Source organism: Mus caroli, chromosome 12, assembly GCF_900094665.2.
Source record: "Mus caroli chromosome 12, CAROLI_EIJ_v1.1, whole genome shotgun sequence".
NCBI classification, from domain to species: domain Eukaryota; kingdom Metazoa; phylum Chordata; class Mammalia; order Rodentia; family Muridae; genus Mus; species Mus caroli.
In genome coordinates, this window is record NC_034581.1 from 37,154,565 (window position 1) to 37,166,834 (window position 12,270).

General features: G+C 43.5%; 1 pseudogene; it reads left to right on the forward strand.

The window, feature by feature from the left end:
- Positions 1-6,290: 6,290 nt before the first annotated feature.
- Positions 6,291-7,369, forward strand: LOC110307338 (annotated as a pseudogene).
- The last annotated feature ends 4,901 nt before the right edge of the window (positions 7,370-12,270 follow it).

Genomic DNA, 12,270 nt, shown 5'->3' on the forward strand with positions numbered 1-12,270 from the left:
CCTGGATACTGCCATGCTCTCACCTTGATGATAATGGACTGAACCTCTGAACCTGTAAGCCAGCCCCAATTAAATGTTGTTTTTTTTATAAGACTTGCCTTGGTCATGGTGTCTGCTCACGGAAGTAAAACCCTAATTAAGACAGTGTGTAAAACACTGTTTGTGACTCCTTTAACCCCCAAATGCTTTTGTCTTGGAAGTCCCCCCACAATCTCTCCTGTAGGCATTCTTCTTACTCTCTTAGGTTCAGTCTTAGTTCTTTTCATGGATAGCTCCTTTCCTACCATCCAGCTGTGGCTCTCAGTGTCACAGTTTACATCTCTGTTGATCTGTCTCATCCCCACATCTGTATCCCAATCACCATAGTTTTTCTAATGCAAAACCCAGTTTAGGTGGCACATAGTCCAGCTTAGGTAAGCTCATAAACTACCTTTCTTTCCCCCCTGGGACTTCTTTCTTTTGTTTTTTTGTTTGTTGTTTGTTTTTCTCCTCTTGGCCATGATAGCCACGGATCTGCAAGTTATCTCAGGCTTCACAATTTCCTTCCAGAGTCCCTTTAGTATCTTCCAGCTTTTTTAGTTTTCACATCCACGTGTGGGTTGAGTTGAGTCCCGCATTATACTATGTTGAGGTTCTAACCCTAGATACTTGTGTGATCCTACTTGGAAGTAGGCTCTTTGCAGACCTAAGTCAGGTCAAATGAGCCACATTGTATTGGGGTCGACCATAGTTAGTGGCGGGTATCTTTAGAATAGAAGATAGGAATTTGATAGAGACACACAGAGAAGATCCAGATGATGTGAAGGCTTTCCTGCAAGCCAACGGGCTCCAGCAACTATGCACAGCTAGAAGAAGCAAGGGCAGAATCTTCTTAGCGTCTTTATCAGAGGGACAGCTCTGCAGGAATTGTGAGAGAATAAATCCAGGCATCTTAAGTTACACAGCTTGGGGTCCTATGCTGTGTGAGCCATAGGAAATGACTCTGTCACTCAGTTTATTGCATTAATATGCTAGCCCATGTCTTCCCTTCAGTCTCATGTCCTACCATAAAGCTAGCTTCTTAAAATGAAAGTGTTATCTCAAGATAGCTTCCATTTTAAACTTTCTGAAGCCTCCGTTTCATTATCTACAGATACATGGCTATTTCGTAGGCCTTTAAGAGGATTAAATGAGAATTACATGTAATAGTAAATGTGTTAAACTAGTAGGGTATTTTCAGTCTTAGCTCAGGTTAAGGGCAGAAAAGGCCAACAAGAATACCAGAGGACCACATGCCGCTATATACTGAAACGATGTTGTACATCGGTCCTGCACAACAGAATTTTCTGCAGTGGTGAAAATATGCCTGCTTCTCAGTGTGGCAACTCTAGGCACACAGGATTAAGGAACACTTGCAATGCTGATGGAACTCAGGACCTACATTTGTATTTTATTTGGGTTTGAGAAAGTTGTCTTGCTATGTAGCTCACGCTTGCCTCATATTTTAAAAAAAGGCTTATTTTCAATTAGGTATATATGTGTGTGGCTCTGTGTTTGGGTGTGTGCAGGAGTTGGAAGAGTCCAGAAGAGGCTCTCAGGTCCACTGGAGCTAGAGTTACAGATGGTATTGAGTCCTGAGAACTCAGTGGTATTGGGTGCTGAGAACTGCCCTCTGGGGCTCCCGCAAGAGCAGTAAGCACTCCATCACTCCAGCCTGGTGAACTCATATATTCCACTATCCTGCCTTTGCCCCTGCCTCTGTCTCCAGGTGTGACCTCTGTTAATTCTCAACCCCCTACAAAGGGCTGACGAGGTGCCTAATATATCAAAGTGGAAGTGGCCTCCAGGTTCTCCCAGCTTCCCTTAGTCAGTCCCTACCTGTTATATACTCTCCAGCCATGGACTGGGCTGCCTGATCCCTGTAGAATCCAGCCATTTTGGCTACTGGCTACAGCAATTTTGTACTTTACCCTCCTGGCCTCTTGGTCTCCTGGTTCCCCCACCTCCCCTCTCCCTTCTCCTCAAATGGCCCAGGTCAGGGTCTTGCTCACTCTAGACTCTCCCAGATGTCAGCCCCTGGCAATGTACTTCCTCATATCTACAAGACACCTTCCCCTCCACCACACCTAGGAGCACTCATGTTTTCCTTTTTAATTTCCTTTTCTCATTCAACCACCTCACATGGCAAAAACTACATCTTTAATTTAATGCAAGTGTAACCACACATACACATTGATGCTACCATACTGAACATTTCTGGAACAGGGGTTGGGAACTTTTTCTATAAAAAGCCAAGTGATAAGTATTTTAGGCATGCAGGCCATACAGTCTCTGTTGCAACTAGCCACTGTAGCATCAAAGGAGACATGATATTTCCACATTCAATACAATTTTATTTGCCCAAATAGGTGACAGGCACCCGAGGGCTGTAGTTTGACAAGTTGCTCCCTTTCAGACTACTCATGTAAGTGAGTCATACTGAGAAAAATGTGAAACTAGTTTTGTCAGTATTAACCCACCATCTCCCTAGGGGATAAAGAAGAGAAGGATAAACTAGAAAAAGCATAGAGAGGGCTCTGGGTGTGCTGTGCTGTGCTGGACTGGGCTGTGCTATGCTGTGCTGTGCTGTGCTGGGCTGTGCTGGGCCGAGCTGAGCTGTGCTGTGCTGTGCTGTGCTGTGCTGTGCTGTGCTGTGCTGTGCTGTGCTGTGCTGTGCTGTGCTGTGCTGTGCTGTGCTGGGCCGAGCTGAGCTGTGCTGTGCTGTGCTGTGCTGGACTGGGCTGGGCTGGGCTGTGCTGTGCTGTGCTGTGCTGGGCTGGGCTGATATATTGTAGGTGAGTTTACAACAGACTTCTCACTTCAGGCAGAATAAGCAGAGCTCAAGGGATTTCAAAGGGCTTGGCAAATGTTCTCTGGAATTCAGAGAATGTGAAAATGATCCAGGATGGTTCACATCTAAAGAGTTTGAAGATAAGAGGTTGTGTCCTAACCTGCATGAGAGGCAGCAGAGGGATTCCACGCTGTGCTTCCATTGCTAGTGGTTAAAGGTATTTGTTTCCAGTGGACTCAAATTAGAACTGAAGACAGATAACTTGGGCTCATCCTAAAAGAGACCCCCAAGAAGACTATGAAATAAGCAATAGAGCACAGTAGAAAACTTGGGCTGTGACTTCCTTTAATGCGAGAAATGAGCAAGCAATTCAAAGGCACTATATAGGTATGGTGAGAGAAAAGTAGACTTTGGGCCTTAGTGTGGGATCTTAGAAGAATGTGCTATGACATCTGTCCAGCTTTGGACTCCTGCTGTGTTGGAGGGAGCTTAGCTCATGCCTGCATCATTCAAACAAGACTTCACTTCAACTACCTCTATACCTTTGCAAGGGTCTAACATAGTAGCTAGTGACTGAGAAAGAACTGACTGGAGAAAAATCTCACCCCCCCCCCCGGATGTTTCTGTTGGGAAGCGCTAATGGGTTTTTAGATCTGGAGTTCTAGGGTTTAGTGACAAACCAAAGTGTGACCAGGAAAGCTGTCAACCCACTGAAATATTCAGGGGAGAAGCAAGTTCTCACTAGATCAGGGTGTCTGAAGGGAACAGGAAGCCCACAGAGATCTTTCTTGCTACACCTAGAGGCCACATACACATGTAAGGGTCTTGGGAAATGCTCAGAAGTAAATAATCTGCTCCTTTTCGACAGAAGTGTGTCACTGGCCCTTCCAAAGCTCTCTGCATGGTATCCATTCCTGGGGATTATATGGTTTACATTGGAGACCTGCACCTGAATTCTTCCTCATTTCCAACTGTCTAGAGTCTTGAGTCCTGACACACACACACACACACACACACACACACACACACACACAGAGGCAGGCACGCACCAGTCTCCAAGAAGTCTTAAATGCTGTTCTTTGTTTTCGGACCATGACTCTGTGGATGAGGCTGCACATTCCTCCCCCTCTTCTGTTTTTCTCTTGCTTATTGCAAAGACCTCTCCCCCAGTCTTCCAGATGCTCTTTTCTCTCTTTGTAGCTGGTTTACTTGATGACTCTCTGTTCCCCAGGAACCTTGTATAAACCACGAGGAGCATTTGTCACAGGTGTGCAATCACTGTCTGTACAAGCACGAAGCCCGTCAGTCTGGTGCCTAAAGTCACGATCATGTCTTATTTATCACGGTAGCTGTCTTAGTAGACACTCTCCAAGTGTTTGATGAATAAATGAAAACCATTTGTCCTTCACTTTCACAAGCCAAAATGAACCATATATGCAGGAGTCCTGGCACTCCCCTTAGCTTTGTTTCAGAACCACGATGTATCTATTGATGTCTGCACTGCTGTGACAGTCTAGAGGAAAAGGTTCTAAGTATGTAATTGGTAGAAGTCAGATTTTTTTTTTTAAATAACCAAGGCAGAATGTGACTTGAAATAATTTTTTCATTTTATTCTGAAATACTTTCAATCTGTAGGAAATGTATGAGATGAAACAATAGATCATACACACTGACTAACAGCTTTTTCAGACCCTAGTTCCCTTCCCTGGCATGTAATCCTCTGAATGCCGCTACCATACTAAAGTCTGCACATGTCACTGAGATGTCAGTGCTTTTAAGTTCAGACTCCATTTTAGAGAATCTGACCTAAGTTTGAGCTCAGGTAAACGAACAAGCTGGTACCTAGCATTAGTTTTCCAGTTGTCCCCCAACAAAACCTGAGCCTAGCTCCAATCTCTAGGCTAATCCCCAACAAGACCAGCGTCTCCAGGTTATTCCCCCAACAAACCGGCACCCCCAGGTTATAAACGCACCCATTGCCTAATGACCACCAATGCAGAGGGGAGCAGAAATTAAGTTTATGATATGACTCCCAGCAGCAGCCAATTGTGTTAAAGGCCACAGTAGCTTTCCAATTAGATGCTTGCACATGTATTCCCTGTTTGCTGCTTACTATAAAGCCTTGTCCTGATAGACAATCGGGGCTCCCCCTCCACCAAAATTGTCCTGCGTGATGGTGGTTGGCTGAGGGGGCCTGAACTAGCTCTAATAGAATATAGGCCCTGGTGTGAGCTGCATCAGATCGGCTCCTGTCTGTTTTGGGGGATCACTAACATTTCCCTGGCTCAACATTACATCCTTGATTTTTTTTTTTTTTTTTACTGGTTACAACATCTGAGTATGTCTGCAAATAAGATATAGCATTTTTGGCTTGAAAAGTTTAAAGAAATGATATCACTTTGTAGCTACAACTTGTTCATTTGCTCAGCTTCTTGTCTTTGATGGTGATTTCATAGATGATATTATAATATATGTAGTTTGTGGACTTAAGTACATTCAGATTCACAATAGAATCCCATTGAAGAAAATACCAAGTTTACCTGTTTTTTTCTTGATCAACCTTGGATTTATTTTCATTTACAATGGTGCAATAGCATTCTTTTTCCAATTCTGTACATAGGTGGCATCAGCTTTATTTATTTCTCATGTTGATAAACCTTTTTAAAAAATATATGTACTCTTGAAGGACATCTGGGTTTTTTCCAGCTTCTGGCTATTATAAATAAGGTTGCTATGAACATAGAGGAGCATGTGTCCTTGTTAATATGTTGGGGCATCTTCTGGGTATATGCCCAGGAGTGGTATAGCTGGGTCCTCAGGTAATACTATGTCCAATTTTCTGAGGAACCCACCAGACTGATTTCCAGAGTGTTTGTACCAGCTTGTAATCCCACCAGCAATGGAGGAGTGCTCCTTTTTCTCCACATCCACATCCTCACCAGCATCTGCTATTACCTGAGTTTCTGATCTTAGCCACTGGGGGGAGGGGGGACGGGGATATGGGGTTTCCCAGAGCGGGGGAGGGGGGGTGAGACCTGGAAAGAGGATAACATTTGAAATGTAAATAAAGAATATATCCAATAAAAAATAAAAACAAAATAAAAAGCTAGCATAATAGTTCAATGGATAGGATGTTTTGGTTATGAGTGAAGACCAGAGCTGATTGCTAAAACCCACCTAGTAGAAGAAGAGATCTGAAGAACTGCTAAATCAAGGTAATGTAAGCATACAATAATAATAATTGTTCTTCTTTTAGAAAAAGGAGGATGTAGCTCAGGGATGTATATATCTATATCTATCTATCTATCTATCTATCTCTCTCTATATATATACACACACACACACACATACACACACATATTTGTATACATATATATCCCTATGGTTCCTACCCTGCAGGCACCCACATCCATGACCTTCTGGGAGAATCTACAATGCTAAGCTAGAAGTCCTGATGAGCATGTAACGCCACAAACTCCTCTGCCTACCCTAGAACTATTAGATGAAGCACTCTGTCAATCATGGTCTCTCTTGGACCCAGCTCTCTTACACTGCTGAGGGGGAGAATGGAAATATCTGACCAAAATGGAAGAAGATCCAGATGATGTGCCACAGACATATCATCTCACTGGCTGTGAAGTTTCCAACCCCCTCATTTCCCCCCTCCCCCACCCACACCCCTGCTTTGTCCTGGTTCAGAAGCTGACAGACCAGGCTTCTCCACCCATGATAGAGAACTTCAATGACAAATAAGTCTCCCCGTATGTCATGAAGAGTAACCAGGTTTCCCTGCATCTCTTTCTTTCAGATCAGTGAAGCAGAGCCTAGACACTCTGCACAGGGGCAAGATGCATATGCAATGAGGCAGGACCCCCTGCAGATGTCTGGCTCATGAACCAGACCCAGGGCCCAGGGTCTGTCTCCTCTTGCCTCCTGCCTGGAGAGCCCTGTTTATTTCCAGACACTTCCCCCATCCCGCCTTCTCATCTCTCCATGCAGTAGCTGAGGTAGAACCTGGGCTGAAGGAAAAGGGCAGGCACATGCTACTAACAGCCATGGAGAACAAAGCTGAGAGCAAAAGGCAACATATCTTCCAGCTCAGGAGCGGCCTTTCATGAGGAGTAGGGTCTGGCCACTGAGGATGGTGGTGGGGACAGCAAGGACTTCAGCCAGGTCAGTAAGACAACAGAAGCATAGATGTCAAAGACAGCTCAGGGGTCTCTGACTGCCTGTACAGAGCCTGCCCACTGCCTCACCTGGCCCTAGCCTCACCTGATGTGCTTTATAATAAATGCCACCATGTAGCCTTGAGGGATGTATATGTGTGTGTGTGTGTGTGTGTGTTTATGTATATGTGTGTGTATATATATGTATGTATGTGTGTGTATGGGGGCTTAGTATGAAGTTTGAGTAAGTGGAAACGGTTACTACGTGACTTCATCGAACTTGTCTATCAAAACCACAGCATGAGTGACTGCACCAACACACTTTTTTGTTTTTTACAGCTCTAAAGGTGAGAAGCCCAAGATATCCAGGTTCCAGGGAGTTGGTGTCGTCTGAGGCTTTTCCTCTTGGCTTGTAGGTTCCTGCTCTTCCCTGTGGTGTGGTCATCTAACCTGTGTGCTCAGGGAGTTTTGCTCTCTGCTCTTTTTCCTATAAGGGCAGCAATCCCCTTCAAAGGGCATCACTCCGAATGCCATCACACTGGAGACTAGGTTTGGACATCTGGATTATCTGGAGTGGGAAACCACAAATATTCCATCCACATTCCACCTCTTAATGAGAAAACAGTCAAAGACTCTGTGGTCAGATTTCAGACTACCAGTTGCCTGGCATTGCAACAGGCATGTGTGGTCCTCCCCTGTGGGAAATGGCAGGGCACCGACTGCAAGAGAACCTACAAATGCCCTATCCCTTTATAATATCGAACTCAGGCTTGAGCTCTAGGATCTTCAGGGCATCGCTCCATCACGTTTTGTTGGAGACCTACACTGTTCTGCATGGAGAGCTTCTCCAAGCCCTGAGTCAGGAGCGTGCTCAGCACGCCAATGTCACCCTCCAGTCCCAGAAAAGACTCCAGGGAAATGCCTCCCACAATAGACAAGAAAAGGAAGAAATCTCTCTCTCTCTCTCTCTCTCTCTCTCTCTCTCTCTCTCTCTCTCTTTCGGTGGCTCATTCGGGCCGATCTCTTTTCTACACTCTCACAGGTGATGGTGTTATCTTTCTATGGAGACCATCAAGAGGCCTTCCTCCTCCAACTTCTTCTAATGCTTCTTTGAACTTCCTTTAACACTTTACTTCAAAATCTATGAGTCTTCTACAAGTGCCTGGCCCTAAAAGCAATAAAACATATTTATCTTGCATCTAATAAATATTATAAAATTACTCTCTTTCCAGGCACGAGTTACATGTTTCAGGGCATGGTAGGGAGCACCTTTAACCCCAGGACTCAGGAGGAAGAGGCAAGCAGATGTCTGGGAGTTCAAGGCAAGCTTGATACACAAAAGTGAGTTTCAGGTCAGCTAGGGCTATAGAATCATATTCTGTCTCACACATACACACACACACACACACACACACACACACACACACGCCACTTAGAAGATAAACCAACCATAATTAATTGTGCTCATGGATTCTCTGGGGGGAGAAATTTAAATAGGACACGCATAGTAATATATCTGACCTCCTTCATTCTTGGATCTCAACTAAGAAGTTTTGAACAGGGACTGGAGAGATGGCTTAGCAGTTAAGATCACTAAATGCCCCTGTAGGGAATCTGGGTTTAATTCCAATACCCATATGGCAACTTACAAACATTTGTAACTCTAGTTCCAAGGTGTCTGGTGCCTTCTTCTGGCCTCTTTGGGCACCATGCACACTAGTGCTACACAGGCATACATGCAGGTGAAACACCCATACACATAAAATAGAACTTAAAAATGAAAGGAAGCTTTGAACAGTGGAGCTGAGGATATAACTCAAAGACTAAGTCACCTGATGCTTCATCAATCATACCTGGTGCCTTTGTTAGGTATTTGGGAGCTGGTCTTGACCAGGAGTGTCTGTAGGCAAACTTGTGTGAGTCTTTCCATCATGGAGACTTCTTGAAGGCTGAGTTTCTACATGGTAACTCCAGCTGCCAAGAACAGAACGAGTATCCCAGCAAGCAAACTGCATGGTCTTTCATGTCCTAGCATTATAGGCTGTTTCTTTATTAAATTATTTAGTTATTCACTTAACACTCCAGTATCAGCCCCCTTTCCAGTATACACACACACACACACCTGCTCATCAAGTCACTGCAGGACTAGGAGTATCCTCTCTCACTGAAGCTAGACAACGTGGCCCAGGTAGGGGAATGGGATCCACAAGCAGATAACAGATTCAGGGGCAGCTCCTGTTCCAGTTGTTGGGGGACTTGTATGAAAACCAAGCTGCACTTCTGCTAAGTACGCAGAAGGGGCCTGGGTCCAACCTATGGTCTCTTTAGTTGGCGGTTCAGTCTCTGGGAGCCACCAAAGGTTCAGGTTAGTTGACTGTGTCGGTCTTCTTGTGGATTCCCTATCTTCAAGTCCCTCAATTTTTCTCCCAACTCTTCTACAAGACTCCCAGAGCTCCATCTAATATTTGGCTGTGAGTTTCTGCATCTTTTTCCATTGACTGTTGGGAGGAAGGAGACTTGTCTGCAAGCATAACAGTATCATCAAGAGTGTTAGGGCTGGGTCTTAGTTTAGAGCAGTCATTGGTTGGCCACTATCATTGTTTCTGCTTTGTCTTTGTCCCTGCACATCCTGAAGATAGGCAGAGCACATTTTGGGTCAAAGGCATAGGACATTTTATGTCACTTCTGCTGAGCTCTAGTGTCCAAAACTTTTGAAAACTTTGAAAAACTGCCCAAAACTCTCAATGAGAACAGTATCAGAGACTTCGAGGTCAACAATCACTTGTCATCAAGTTTGCCATGTTGAAAGATGGAAGCCTTCTGAAGTTTCTTTACTTAAACAGCACATACTTCTATCTTGAATCACAGTATTTATTTAAAGTATATTCAACTCTAATGAGTGGAGTAAGACCAGTTTGGAATTCCAAGTGAACAATAAGTATCAGCCTGTGGCTGGGGAGACAGATCAAACACCTTTAAGAAGCTGCTGAAATTACATCTTGACTCAACATTAACCTCAATAAAAATGATATATTACTTGGGGAACAATTGTATTTAACCTCATGAAGTAAGATCAATGCAATTAAAATGACGATTCTCTTGAGGCTGCCATGTGACTTGTGCTCTCTCTTTTCATGTGCTTATAGTTGGGATACTTGAGCAGAGAAAAACTCTCAAAGCACTGTCTGTAATTTAGACCAGATAAATTGATTGCCAAAATCCACTTCTTTTTTCAAACGAAGAATCAGTATGCAAATGCTAAGCCTAGAATATTCTAGGTATGTGTTACTCCTGTGGATGCAAAAGGTCACAGAACTTCCTTCTCTTAAATTATGTTTTAGAGTTTGGGGTTGGGGGAAAAAAAAACAGCTGCAGAGAATTTTAATTATAATTTTACTATGTACATATTTTTACTTTCTGAAGAAAGTGTACTTATCTGTTTAAAATTTTCTTTCAGGGAGAATTTTCAATGTCTTTCCTTTGTAGAACATTAGAAAGCATGGCCTTCTCAAAGCAGTTTATGTCTTCTGTAAACGTCTATTTGGAGCCTGCTTTATTCTCTATAAAGGTAGAAGTTCAGTGAGAAAAATTTAAAAGCTATAGGTACATTTAAAAATACTCTTATTGCATTCTAACCAATGAGCTAAACAATGAAATTCTTAAGACAAACATTCTATGTTGTTTTCTGTTGTTGCTTTTATTTTCGTTTTGTTTTGCTTTTAATTCTTAATGAGTCTTCAAATTTGGGAATTTTTAAAAAATATTTTTATTAGGTATTTTCCTCATTTACATTTCCAATGCTATCCCAAAAGTCCCCCATACCCCCCCACACACACTCCCCTACCCACCCACTCCCACTTTTTGGCCCTGGCGTTCCCCTGTACTGGGGCATATAACAAACTTGGAAATTTTATCAGTGAAACTGGAAATGGGTTGTGTGGTCAATAGGAGCTGTTTGGTAAGCGGCAAACAATTTTAAAATTAGCAAGCATAAGCACAAAAGTTGATGAAATACTATACGTTCTATGAAACTTGTTTTTTAATAGATTATAAAATCTAAGAATTTAACTCATATAGCCCATCCTTTTATTAGTTTATCTGATTTCACCTCAATTATATAGTAATTCTGGATTTTGTAAGCAAGGGAAATTATGTTTTTCAGCATCTTCACACAATTGGATTCAAAATTTAAAACGTAACTAGTGAAAAAAATGAATGATCCCCCTCCACCCGCCCAAAAAAACCCAACCAAACCCAAAGCCACGAATAAAAAGAGGAAATCCAGGGCAGGCCTGTGCTAGCTGGGAAATGACTGAGCACGTGAGTGGTTCCAGAAAGCTAGCTTCAGGCGAGGCAAAGACTTCCTGCTCCAGGGCCCAGGGGAGCCATTTCTAATTAATCACCTTCTCCTGCCAAGTCCCCGAGCATCCTCCAGTGCTGAGCCCCATGCAGCTTTTGCTTACTGTTTGGCACTGGCATGCAGATGAAAGCTGTCTGCCATCTCCAGTGAAATGGCCCTCCGGAGCCAACACTGAAGAGGAAGCCTTGGCATAACCAATGTGACTTTTCTTTTTTTTGTAAACGAGGTGTGCAGCAAATAAGATTTTCGAAGCAAAGTTGCCCTGATACTGAGCCATGATGCAAACTTCTGAGGGCATTCCAGCAGGCTTCCAGAGGCAGTGCTGAGGAGGGGTGAGCAGCCAGGCTATGGAGTCTCCACTTGCTGCTGTAACATTCAAGATCTTTACACCTATCGAATAGGGAGTGTGGAAACGGTTTCTCAAGGTTGGTATGAAGATTAATGGACTTAACACATGAAAAGCAGGTGACTGCTCACTGTCGGGTCCAGATCCCAGTCGTGTGACTTTTAGAGTCCACTTAAGAGAAGATCCTTGAGCACAGGAAGACTAGAAGGGATAAAAAGCTTTTTTTTTTTTTTTAAATGTTAGTCAAAGTCACTTCCTACGGGTAAGTGAAAATTTGTGTACTCTTGTTCGACTTTGATGAACATAGTAGCAAATCAGTCACCCAAGGGCAATGTAGGCCAAAATAACACCAAAAGGCCTGGCATGGTGACACATATGCCTGGAATCCAAGCACTTAAAAGGCGGAGGTAGGAGAGTTGCTGCAAGTTGAAGACCGCTGTGATCTACACAATGAGCACCAGGTGAGCCTGGGCTACAGTAGAAAATCTGACTCAAAAATAAATAATTGTAAAAGGATAACACAACGTGCAGTTCCAGTCAATGATGTTTCCTAGTATTCACCCTGGTACTTATTAGCTGTCTCCTTCAA